Raw genomic sequence first — 13,429 nt, 5'->3', positions numbered from 1 at the left:
TGCAACCTCCAGGTGATGCTTTGCCTCCTGCAAGAAACCTCTCCTGATCTGTCCTCAGAAGAGCAGTTCTAACTCACCCTCCAGGATATTTGCACTGCTGAACCTTGGATTAACATAAAGTGCTGGTAATAAAGTAAATAAAATTACGTACTTCTCACAGAGGACTGAGTCACAAATAAAATAAAAATAAAAATTAAAGATATAAAATCGGGAGGGTTTTTTTCTTTTTTTTTTAATGTTAGTTTTAAGGAGAAACTAGGAAATAAAGTGGAATGAGGGAAATAAAGACATTTTCCATCATGAATTCTTGAATGTTGTACACATGATCTCATTGGTAATGGGTCAATGCCTCCTGCTGTGCCTTGGGAAAGATGGCTGTGATATATAAATACATCTAGTGGCTGTTGACATTGGAGAAATCTTTTATTTCTCTCTTTCCCTCTTTTTTCTTCTTAGCTGCATCTATGTCTCCATCATAGGCCTATAAAAATTAAGTTCATAACAGTCAGTTTGTTGACCTAATAATTGCATATTGCACCATTTACCACACATAGACAACCAACACTTGTCACATTGTTAATAAAAGGAGCTGGAAATTTAAACACAAATAGGGACATTTGTTACTTACTGTCATCAGTAGTGCTGATGTCATAGAGCAGTTCAAGACAATCCTTGGGGGCCTGTAGCCATCATCTCACACCCAAACCACCTGAAATCAACTGAAAGGCTCTCTTCTAGACCAGGGAGAAAATAGTAAGTGGTGTAATAATACAGAGGTTCTATTTGCTTTCATTAGTTCATTCATCAAACATGGGAGGGGGAAATAAGATATTTTTCTATCAATCATTCTCCCCTTAGGAAAAATGCTGTTTCATGTAATCAGTGTTCTCAGAAAAGTACAAAATCCTAAGAGGGCCAGCAGAGTATCCTAATGCCTCTAAAGAGAAGGTGAGTAGCAGTGATCAGATAGGATTTTTTTTGCTTCAAAGGGACCATAAAAAGGTCGGTGTAGAAATGACAGTGCAGAAGAAAGCAGCATAATTGTAAAATACATCTTCATTATAGCAAATATATAATGATCATGATTACTAATGGCGAAAAGCAAGTAAATTTTCCAGACTACTAGTGGCCTTTCAGTTTTCCGTATGACAATGCAACACAGAAATTTCATGTATGATGGAGGGTGATTTTTCTGTTTTCTCTGCTTTCCCTACTTAAACAGTAATCAAAATAGGAATAAGCTGCTAATATCAATAGAATATAGTACAGAAAAGAAGCAGTAGTATCTGAGTATTTTATATCCCATCTTTTTCTGGACTCACTATGGTGCCCATCAGTAAACAAAGGTAGATTAGAGGACCAAAAGTCATCATTACTTACTTTTATTTTCTATTACTTATTGCTGTTTATCTGCAGTTCTTAAATGTAACACAGAATACTACTTAAAATTTTCTAGAACTGGTGTTTCACTTTACTATTCTCTCCCCTACCCACAGGGAAAAAACGGGAAGATGGGTTATAATACACAGGCAGGGAAGAATTTGAGGCTAGATATTTCCCAGGCTATTGAGCTTCCAAGAAAAACACTCAATGCCAGAAATTTCAGCAAGAATATACTGCAGAAAACACACACAGAGTGCCTAAAACTAAATATTTTTCCACCTTTGTGGTACATTAGTACTTTTTAGTGCATTTTTTTCTTCTCTACATATATATGTGTGTGATATTATTCCTTACAATGAATGAGATGTCAAGGTGTAACTCCCCTGCCTTGGAAAAGTGGCACAGCAAAAGTCAGTTGGTGTCAGAATATTTTCTGCAAGATACTACTTTTCGTGAAAAGCACCACTACAAACAGGGACCAAGAAAGGTAGTTAGAATACTCAGATATTTTCCCCAGAATGTTTTTAGAAAATCTCTTTTTTTATAATTTCTTTTTTTAATAAACAGCTTCTAATCAAAGAAGAAGTATATTTTCCACACACAAAAATTGCTAGCAAGAAAGGCAGAAAAGCAGAAGAGCCCATAGATTTAATAGGAGCCACTTCAAGCAGATCCAAGCTCTCTGGAGAGTATTTAGGACAGCAGGGAAACACCTTAAAGAACTATACTCACCCCATTTCCCCCAGAAAAGAGGGGAAAAATCTGAAAGATGTGTGAAGGCCAGCCTTTCTGATCCACACCCGCCTCACTCAAGCGTTTGGTCTCAAGAAAAAGAGAAACTGAATGCAATTCTTTGGCCAGCACTTCTAAGCTTAAACTAGGCAATTTAGTGACAACTAAATAAAATAGCCTCTTTACATTATTTATTGTCCCCTTCTTTGTTCTCTCCTCTTTTTTCTGTTTCTCTCCTTCAGGCAACTTGCTGCATCTATCAATAATTAGACAAAAGGAATAAAAGGAATAAAGCTCTGCAAATGTACAGTTTGCACATGTGTGTTTACCTATATCTTTCCCACAACCGAGGACAGAAAAAGGAATGTGCTAAAGGCATGCTTTAAGTGTCCTGACAAAAACAAGCAAAGGATGAAATTCAGTATCTTTAGATACGCAATAAGTTAAAAATAGAACCCATGCTACTATAGAAAATACAAATCAATGTGTTTATCTTTTATGGTTATCTGCTTTTCTGTCTTGAATTCTTTCCCTTTCAAAATGTTAGGGAGTCAAATAAAATTCAAAAGACTCCTAAACCACTGAAAGAAACTCTTAGTAGTCACTGGGTGGCATTTTACCTTGAGAGATGCATTAGTAGCGTGTAATCCTTGACCATTCAGCAGTAAGATGCAACAGATGATGATGGCATCCAACACATTGGTTCGTTTCTGTCCCACGCACCCCACAAAATCGCAGCTCAAAAATAAGGATAGTATCTCCCCTTCAGGCATTGTGATTTTGCCTGCCTCAAGATACTTCCTAATCCAGCACAAGGGAAAGTGATGAAATAAGGGCAAAACAGTGGCTGAAAATGCTAAACATTTTGATTCAAGACAGAAAGCCAAGGCCAAATCTGCCTTCCACAAAGTCTAAAAGCAAAAAGAGCAACTACAATATTAATAATTGAAATTAAATTAAAAGTAGTGTAAGTTAAGGCCAAAGGAGTATTTTTTGTTTATAAATTTTTTATTGGTTTTTATCAGTTACAGCCACAGTAGGCTTTGAATACAGAAATATGCATATAAATGAAATAGTATGTACTAAGATGTCCTAACTGAGGACATTTTTTTTAATAAACCATAAAAATTGTATAATTAATGTAATAATAGATTAAGGAGATAAATAAGTAATGAGAATTATGTTTAAATAACTGCTGTGTAGGCAAGGGTACAAGAGGGTTAAAAATACAACCTTGAATCCATATACTCATTTTGTTAATGCCATAGCAATCACTGCAGGGTTTTACTGCTATGATGACCACAGTTATGCATCCTTAGCCCAACTCTGAGTTGTTATGGTATGGGAAGACTCAGTTTGACTTGAATCACCAAGTTCTGAGTCTTAAAGGGAACCTTTATTCCAGAAGAGAAAGGGCAACAATCAACCTTAGATTTGGAAAGAACATTGTTTTTTAATTGACCTCCAAAAGGTTAATGGCAATTCTCAAGCATAGGCGTGAGGGAGAGGCAGTGAAGGGCTGCATCTCACATACCTCCCTCCTACACTCCATCTGGGATGCTCAGGTACCCTCTCAACTCCCATAGCAAGGTTCATCACAAGGTTCAGGAAGGCAGGTGGTGAGGCAGACCCGAGGGGGCTCAGAAGGGGCAGTCCCAGTGCTCAGAGGGTTCAACTGCCAATCTGAGCTCAGGTGCCACAAAGGCTGTGGCACCTGAGCTAAACAATTGGGTATATTCAGTGAAAGCTATTCCCTGCTGACAAAAGCAGTGCAAGTCAGTGGGAAAACCATCCAAACTTATTGGCTAGTTGGCTATATTCTTCCTAAGTAATAAACTTTCTCTTCATGGGCTCTCCCACCTATCTAAAAGGATTTTCCTTGGAAACTTGTCATTATATGGGTCAGTTTGTGCGCACTCATAAATTAATGCTCTAATTTACTGTCCTTCATAAAATAAATACGCATGCATCACACTTCCAGTGTCTGAAAAAAAAATAAAAATCACATGAGTTTCACTTCAACATTATTATCCTTAATGCCACCAATGGTGCTTTTAAAACAAAAATATTGATTGCATGTAGGTTGATGGCTTCATCGCACCGAGCTGAGGAGTCATGCTACACCCATTTTTAGTTTGGTTCTCTTGTGATACCTCGAGGATCGTCATTACGGTAGTGACATAACAAAAATAAAGTGTGTGCTGTGGATCAGAAGTAACTGCATGCCCTTGACCTCATGCTTTTGAGAAGGAAGAGACAGGTAACAAACTTCAGGAGACATATTCATGTTACCTGAAAACATGTCCTTATTTTACATGTATGATCTGTCTTAAAAAACACAGAGCAGAGCAATATCAGCACTAAGGCATTTGATTTTCCTGGAACAGAAGGATTGCACAGGGGCTTAGGAGTAACTTCAGCCTTCCAAACAAAAACAAATGGGAAAGAAAAATGAAGCCAAATGCACAGATTTATTCTGAACAGTAATAGTAAGGAGCACAATTTTGACATGTACAAAGGCTGCGTTTATTATCCCCTGGAGAGAAGATGAGAGGAGAAGCTGACATTTCAGGATGGAAGGAAGGCATGTAGCCAATTAAGTCTAGCATTTGTACCCTGTAGTGTTTTTCCCCTCAAGTGCTTATCTAACACTCTTTAGAATATGTTCACAGCTGCAGCTTCTATTTCTGCCCTTAGTAAACTTTTCTACTCTTCCTTTAAAGGAACATGTTCTAAACTTCCTTCCTGATTCATTCTTTCTGTGATTCACAGGATCTGGGACCTCAAATGAAACAAAAACATTTTATCCTACTTACTATTTTCAGCTCTCTTCTAATTTAAAATTTCTCCTTCCTATTTTAAAATGATCTCACTCTCAGTCCAATCAGTGCTTATTTATTCATTGCCCTTGGATTTTAATCTTGCATTGACTAGCTTTATTTTTTTCTAACGTTACCCCAGACAAAAAGACCAAATGCAATATTGGTCTCTAGCATATTACATTTGCTGTCTTTCACTGTATCTACAACCATTACCAGTTCCCTAGTCTTGTGTACAAGGTGTTTTCATAGGACTTCACTCTTAATTGATGCAGATATCCATTATTCCCTTGATCATTGTACCACCAAAGCGTCCTCAACATGCTTACCTGTAATAGGGAGAGTTCGGAAGGATGCTGAAACTGAAACCATACACCGTTGAAAGCTCAACAGAACCAATCTTTATTACCAAGAGGTGGCCAACAAAATGAAAACCTGAGAGAGAGGGAGGAGTAGGAAAATAAGTACGACTCCCCCTCTCAACAAGCATTGCTTACTAATTTATGTTACCGACCCCACCAGAATGCCTAGAATTACCCATAGCAGAAGCTGCATTCTTGGAGTGTCAGCAGGCTCATGAGTTGGCGTACATCCCTGCAAAAGGCAACGTTGTCCTTGGATGTGAAGCTTGAGTTCCCACCCCAGCATAAGCTATCTGCTTTTTATACAATTAATTGGTGACGTCTACCTGGGCAGGTGTGGTCAGCACTGCCCAGTTAGAGGCCTTCAGTCCCTCCCTTCATTATGCAAGTGGCATCTCTTCTGCTCATGCAGGTACTCTGAAATTTCCCCCATGATGCATGCTGCACCTGAGGGGGTCTTTCCCAAATGCGTCTGGGGGCTTACTTCATCACCCTCCTCTTTACTTTCTTCTTCAAACGCCCTTGAGAGGCTGTGAACCAATAACGAGGTACCAACTAATTCTAGTTTATACAAGATGCTTGCTTCAAGGATGAAGTTCTCATTTATCAGAGCTTATTTTCTCATAATTTGGCAGGAAAAGAACAAACTTTCACAAGTGGCTGGGCCAAACACAGACCAAAGTAGCATCATTTAATTAAGCCCGGAAACAGTACCCTAGTAGCATGTCATGGGGGTGTGTATTAGCTGAACTTTACAGGTTCAGAACCTGAAACAAGACAAGGATTTCCCTCTTGACAACAGTGAAATTACAAACCACCATGTGACTTAGAAAGATTCACAGCATCTACCTTGCAAGTTTACTTTAAATCATATGCTGCTACTTCACTCCTGAAGAATCAAGAGTAGAGCAACTTGGCCCAAGAGACACCAAAATGATCAGTAGAATCAAGCCACATTGGCCTCTTTTGGGGACTTATTTTTGGAAAACACAGGCTGACAATGAAGAATGTTGATTCTTAAGGATGTACAACAAGGATATTATACGCAGCTATGGCTACTCAACAAAAATGTGGGGTTTTGTTGTCATTTTTAGGGTTTTTTTAACCCAACGATAAAAGATAATGAGATAAAGCCCTAGGTATTCATCTTCTAACAGTTAGAATAATTTGTGTGAAGGACGAGGAAGATTGGAGTAGATAAACACTTTTATAAGAGCATTGTGAAAATGTTCAATAGACCTTGCAATGCATGCTGATATTTTAAGATACTTCACAGAACATTTTAAGGGTGTTCTTACAAATTGCAATAGCTCTTGTATATGAAACTGTGTCATCTGCAAGAGCTATTTCAGGAGATTATCTGCAAATTTGCTCCTACTTGTCATTGACAGTAGATTGCTGCCATTAAAGAGATCTCTACAAAAAAAATCAGCCTGTGATTTTGTCCTGGTATAGGCTGTGATCTTTCATTTGGGAGCTATACAGACAACAGTATTGGGACTAATACAACAGGTCCATATGCTTTTAGACTCTTTGGTCTAAAAGAGTCTAAAATATGCTCTATCCACAGCCTCAGGATACAAACACTACTCTTGATACTATTTTTAGGAAGCATTGCCTAAGTTTGTTCACAGCTAATGCACTTGTAAGGAAATACACAAAATATAGTGGATGAGCAGTTTCCTCCCTTCTGCATGGGGCACACTGGGGCTTTCAGGGGTCTCACTTGCCTATGATTTCCTTCAGCATGTTCATTGTTTTCCTCAGTCCTTCTTTCTTGTTCCACTGCAGAGCAAGTAACCTGGAGCAGACCTTGTCCAGACCTGAATTTCCTCTTTCCTATCACAAGCAACTCTCTTTGCCATATAGAAAAAGTTCCTAAGAGCAAAATTCCCTAGAAAACCAATCTATTTGCCACCTATCTGAAACCCAAGGTGGAAAACAAGTGTTTTCTGAACTTTAGCAAAACCGTGAGGATACAACAGGTATGACAAAGGCAAACTCACTCTACGTTAATGACCCTTAATTGCTCATCACTGTTTGCTCCCTTGTGTCAACACCTTTTGGAATTTCAGTTCAAGTTGAAGACTAAAAATAACAGAGAATACACAATTAAATTGACAAAACAGAACACATGTTTATACTCTAAAATATCCCAGCAGGTCCTATATGTTTCTCATGAAAACAAGTTCATTAGCACTTCCACTATAGGGAGTTCCTGTCTGTCTCTCTTGCCAGAGATGCTAAGGACAGATAATTTCTTTGACCAATATGACTGATGAGCCACACATCAGGGTAAAGAACAAAGAAGTTTATGAGATCCACCTCTAGGTTGAGCCATAATTACAAGAATGTCTTTGACTTCACCTGTACCACACTGTGGTAAATATACCTAAGTCTCACTAGTACGGTTTTGGAGTTTACAATGGCTTCCTGGCCACCTATCCTCCCAGTAGCTCAGTCAGTTTTTTATCACTGATATTTCTCCTATGAAATACTCTAAAAAAAACCCCAAACATATACTTAATCTAACAACAGTACTGCTACCCTCCATCTCCATTTGTTTATATATTCTTTCTTAGAGACCCATTTCTATTAATATATGTAACTCAAGAGCCTTGTGAGGTCACTTAGTGGAGCCAGATCGGACCACATCTTTTCAGATTCAAACCTCTATCTAAAAGACAGACAGTGCTTGTACTTAAGTCAACAAAGAAAGTTTATCCTACTCTAAAGGGAAGGAAATGTAGTCAAATACAGGTATTTCCTTTTATATTAAAAGTCGTGAGAGTACAGAGGAACAGTTTTTGATTACAGAGAGAGTAATCAGGCATTGGAATGGGTTGCCCAGAGAGGTGGTGGATTCACCATCCCTGGAGATTTTTAAATGCAGATTGGACATGGCACTGAGTGCCATGATCTAGTAAATGGACTGGATTTGGACCAAGGGTTGGACTCGATGATCTCGTAGGTCTTTTCCAACCCAATCGATTCTATGATTCTATGATTCTATGAATCAGCAGAAGAACACATAAGCAGCTGAATGTCCATTCTTCATTGTTCCTGAGGAACAGGGATAGATGGGGAAAGACGATGATGGAGCAATTATGTCACTGGCATAGAGATGGCCTTGTCTCAATTCTACTTCCTCTGATTTCCTGCCAAAGAATGTTTCAGCTGAAATTTGTCTGTTCTCATAAGCAAGCCACAACACATCAAAACACTTCTTGTGGGGGCTACAAAAATGTCTGTTAAGAGAAAAGGGATTCACTGACCTTGATACTACAACAAACTGTTCTGTTTCCTGCTTCTCTTCTTCAGCCCACATCTAGGAAGTTAGAACAGAAGAGGATTGCTGATATAAAAAGATATGCCAGGTAACAAAAGGAAATGGGATGTCCAAAACTGCAAAAATGAATAGGGAGTCAGGACAAATCAATAAGAAAATTACCTCTTTCTAAAAAGCATCTTCAAGAATAGTTTGATTTTTTAGTTTTAGCTGACACTCACCTCCTTCCTTTAGGGTATTACTCTACTACTGAGTGAAAACCAAAGGTTTCCTTTAGCCACAGAATCACAGGCTAAAGGCAGAAGAGACCTCTGGGGCTCAGATGGTCTGATTTCCCTGCTCAGGCAGGATCTTCTAAAGCCAGTTGCCCAAGGCCATATTCAGATTTTGTATACACATACATTTATGATATATAGAAAAAGATAGATAGTTTATCTATAATCCATATATTGAGATAATCTACAGAGATTTTATATATATAAATACCAATTATATGTTAAACACCTATACACAATATAGATATTTATATATAATAAAATTATATATAAGTAGAGAGAGTATTATGTAGAGAGATATACAATAAAGTGCAGAAAAAAGCAAGACTCAGGAATCTCAGAGGGCTGCATGGACACACTCTGTAGACACTAAAAAAGGACTGTACTCTTTGCTAAAAACCCTTGAATTGTATTTTCGGGCCTAGCAGTGAGCCACAGGCTTTGTTTAGCAAAATCATTCTACATCTAGAACTCATCATATAGCACCTACAAATACAAAACACTCAGAGCCTTATTGAAGAAATAATTTTTTCCCTCTTATACAACCAAAGTCACAATAAGATGTGCACATAAAGGTGATATGTAACCCTGATGTTTTTGTAAATACAAAGATATCTCCAAAGCCAGGTGTAGGACATCACTCCAGCATTTTGTTATCATTATAGGTTGTGCTTCATGGTTAATTCACTTTAACGTTATTCCATGGGGAGATTCAACCTGCAAGTATATGTGAGAATTAGTATCAAAGATGACAATAGTTGATGTAACTATTTACAAAAGTTTGTGCATGTATTAACCTTTTTGTTTTGATACTAAAAGTTTAAAATGCTTGTCTCAACACGATGGGTCATTTGGGGATTTGCTTCAAACTGGCCTTAGTTGTTAATTGATACAAATCCTACTAAAAACACAACTGCCTTTTCAGTAGTACCTAGATGTAGTAACACTAATACTGCATCAGTTGTGATTTTCTTGTTGTCAGTCATTGGTATTAAGCCAACAAATATAGCTACCTATTGCATTGCTTTTAATCCGGAGTTGCTTTGCAAACTGCATCAGAGAGAAAGCATTAAGGTCCTAAAATTAGTTTATGCTGCAGTAGTAACAAATTAAAAATGGCACACTGTTACACCAAGCAGCGTTCAGTTCTGCCAATTGATTTATGAGGTCAGGAGTAAAAGAATTTATCACCTGCCATTATCTCTGCCCAGATTTAATGGCTGCTCTGTCATCAATGCACAAAAAAATTATAGGAGTTGAGAAAGGTCTTTTCCAAAGACAAGGGCTGTTTACAAAGGACTGCTTCTCTCTAAGACACCTTAATAAAATAATAGCCTTGGTGGCTTAAATCATGCAGCATAGTGAGAAATCAGTATGGTGGTGGCTTTTGGCTCCAGGCAAGTATTTCTAAATTCATGGTCAAATGACGAGAGGACTGTCACGTCATCTCCAGCCGTGAGAAACATATTAAGCTCTGGACTGTCTGGCATTTTTGCTCCCCCTTTGTGTCTCCCAGGAGCACAAATTTAATGGCAAACTGAGACCCTTTACTGAAGTTCAAAATGACATGTTCACTATTAACTCAAAGTCTCTTTTCAAAAATAAGCAGTGACAAAGGACAGAGAATTACTTTAGTTCCAGTATAACAAATCACAGGAAGAGAGAAAAAGGGAAAAATAATTCTTCATCTTGTTTAAAAAAAAAAATGATCAGACTATCAGCAGTACTTTAATGTAAGAACCAGTGCCAAGTTTCACCTTAGAGGTGACGGTACTTTGTTGACAGATGAATGTGTCCCTCTCTACATGCTGAGTATGCTGAGTACATTCACAAACTTGCTGGATTAGAGGAGAGATTGTAAACAAAAGGGTTTATTATAATGGCATTCGTCTGAAGAGAAACAGGAATAACTATGTATCCAGGAGACTGTAAGAAATTTATCAGCATTACCAGCTTCTACTCTCATTGCAATCTTTGATATAAGAATGGTTTGGGTGTCTTCCTCTTCCACCATGTGTAGGCACTCAAAATCACAATCTTACAACAAACAATTCATGCCCTATTTACTGCTCAGAGTCCATGAAATTCATTGATGTAAAAATATCAGGTGATTCAGATTTTAAAAGGGAGGATGAGGTATTCTGGAGACTTTGTTAAAACTTAATGAAAGGATTGAACATTATTAAATTCTAGAAAAAAGTTTTATTATGACCCCATTTAAAATTATGCTAAATACAAAAGAATACAACCAAAGTTATAAATCTAACCTCAAAAGTTATTTTCATTTTTAAACTCTAAATATATTTTTAGGGCCTACTAAATTCAAAATTTGCTTAAAGTCACACAAATTGCTGTGGTCAGGATGTCAAAACTTAAGTCTATTTTCTGTGTTTAGCTGAGTGGTATGCTGCTGCACTATGTAGAAGACCCGAACTTTGCTACTGGCCACTCCATCCTTCATTAAAACACAGTCTTCCTCTCGGAACATGCTCAGACTTTGGAAAAGATCAGCTTTGGCATTAGCTCATTTCTAATTACAAGTCATACAGTCTTAATGGAATACAGCCAAGTGTAGAACCCCTCAGCTGTCTGTCACTTTGCAATCGTTCATCTAAAATTAATAATGAGAATGTATTTTTAACTAAAATATATTAAAAAAACCCAAAACATTAAGAAACCTGCGTATGGAGATGGGGTTTTTTTGTTTTCTAATTTTAAGCATCAACAGACCAAATACAGCCATCACCTGAAACTGCATTTTAGAGACTCTGAGATGTAAAGGATAATATGGTAGAAAAGAACAATTTGTTAGGAATATTATCAGTGAAGTAGGGGAAGACACATTTCAATCCACCTACTAGGGCCTTAGCTAAAGTTCAATTTTACCACTAAATTGAAACTATTCATAATAATGTAAAATCCTCTAATTTTTCTAACATAGTCACTGTACTTGAGAAATGCATTACAGTTGGTATTTTGTATAGAGGATTATTTTGCTCCCATAGGTACTACAAAATGGGACTGATAGAGTTTCATAGGCACTATGACAATTAAGGAAAATGAAAACTTCTGTATACGTATCCATTATTTTCCATTTAATATTTTTTTTAATCTCAAAACTGGTTGTTGTTCAGCAATCCAGACTTTATGTCAGATTTTGCAACCAAACTCAAGCAAATTTTAGAACCATAGAAGCCCAGTAATTTTAGCAAAGATTTGTCTTATACACAGCACAGACATCAACTTTCTCCTACATCCTAACAAACTATTGCTTTTATTGTTGAAAAATATTAGATTATGTGCACTTCTCAATAAGAATTCCCTTTTCTCTTCCAATATGCAATAAGAAAGTGAAAATATGTCTTTAGTTCTCAGGCAAAAATGCAAGTATTATAGGGTACTATAATACTGAAATTGTCTCTGCAGTGACCTCAAGTCATACGCAACATCTACACAGTCTCAGCATCTTCAGTTGTGCTGCTCAGCCTCTTATACAGCTTTGCACCAAGAAATCTTCCTTAAAAAGCTCCTTATCTGGAGCTTTTAACATGAGGGTGTTCAATTACATACAGCACCCTGGTGTATTACAGGGCCTGGGAAAATACTCCAAACCCTAGTACACATAGATCACCTTCAGGGGGTTGGGAACTGGACGAATGTGGTGGTGCTTAATCACAGGTTTATGTTGCGAGCAGGGATGCAAGTTTGGGAAAGTCAACCAAGGCACCCCCATAATCACTTCTTTTTCTCATCAAGTGTACATCCAACTTTCTACTTATAACTAACTGTGACACGGATGGATAGGATGAGCAGGTACTATGTTACTGTCTGCACTGGCTTGTTCAAGGGCAACCCAAAGGTCCTGCCTCAAGAGGGAGTGAAATCATTCCACTTGAAATTGCCCAGAACACTGGAATTTGGAGCTTTCCTACTGCAAATAAGACAAAATATCAAGAGTAGCATCATATAGCACCAAAAGAGTCCCAGTGCTTTTCACATATCCAGGCTCTTTGCTTTACATCTGTAACGGAGACAAAACAACAGCCCCACAAGCCCCTGTTGGAATATCAGTTGACTATCAACACAGGTGAAAGTATAATGACCAGCTAACAAATGAATCATGATAAGTACTGGAATGTATGCTGTTTGTATATACACACAAGTAGAATGCGTAGGCGTATCAATAGCTATTTATGCACCTCTCAACACATGTATGCATGTAATTGAGACGTCATTAATACATACACAAGGGGCATGAGTTAACTGAATTCCTACACATCTTTTGATATAGAAAGTCAGTGTTTTGGGGTAATTACTGGCTAATTTGTATTGACATGGGTGTGCTTGGAAAGTTACTGTGGTTCCCTGATGTGCTCTAAATAACTCAGTTTCAGTGAGGGTAAGGGCCACTGAGCCTGTGCTGCTGTTATTTCTGTAAGAAGAAAGAGGTTTCAAAGAGTAAGTTAATCTCCAAATCTAGCTTTTCATCTCAGTAGTGAACATTTTGTCTGGCCTTTGTCATTTTGTATCTCACACCTTTTGTTATTTCTAGGCTTCTCTAAGAAGTCT

The sequence above is a fragment of the Pseudopipra pipra genome, chromosome 3 (genome assembly GCF_036250125.1).
Source record: "Pseudopipra pipra isolate bDixPip1 chromosome 3, bDixPip1.hap1, whole genome shotgun sequence".
Classification (NCBI taxonomy): Eukaryota; Metazoa; Chordata; class Aves; order Passeriformes; family Pipridae; genus Pseudopipra; species Pseudopipra pipra.
The sequence above is the reverse complement of the archived record's forward strand: the minus strand, read 5'-3'. Positions refer to the sequence as shown.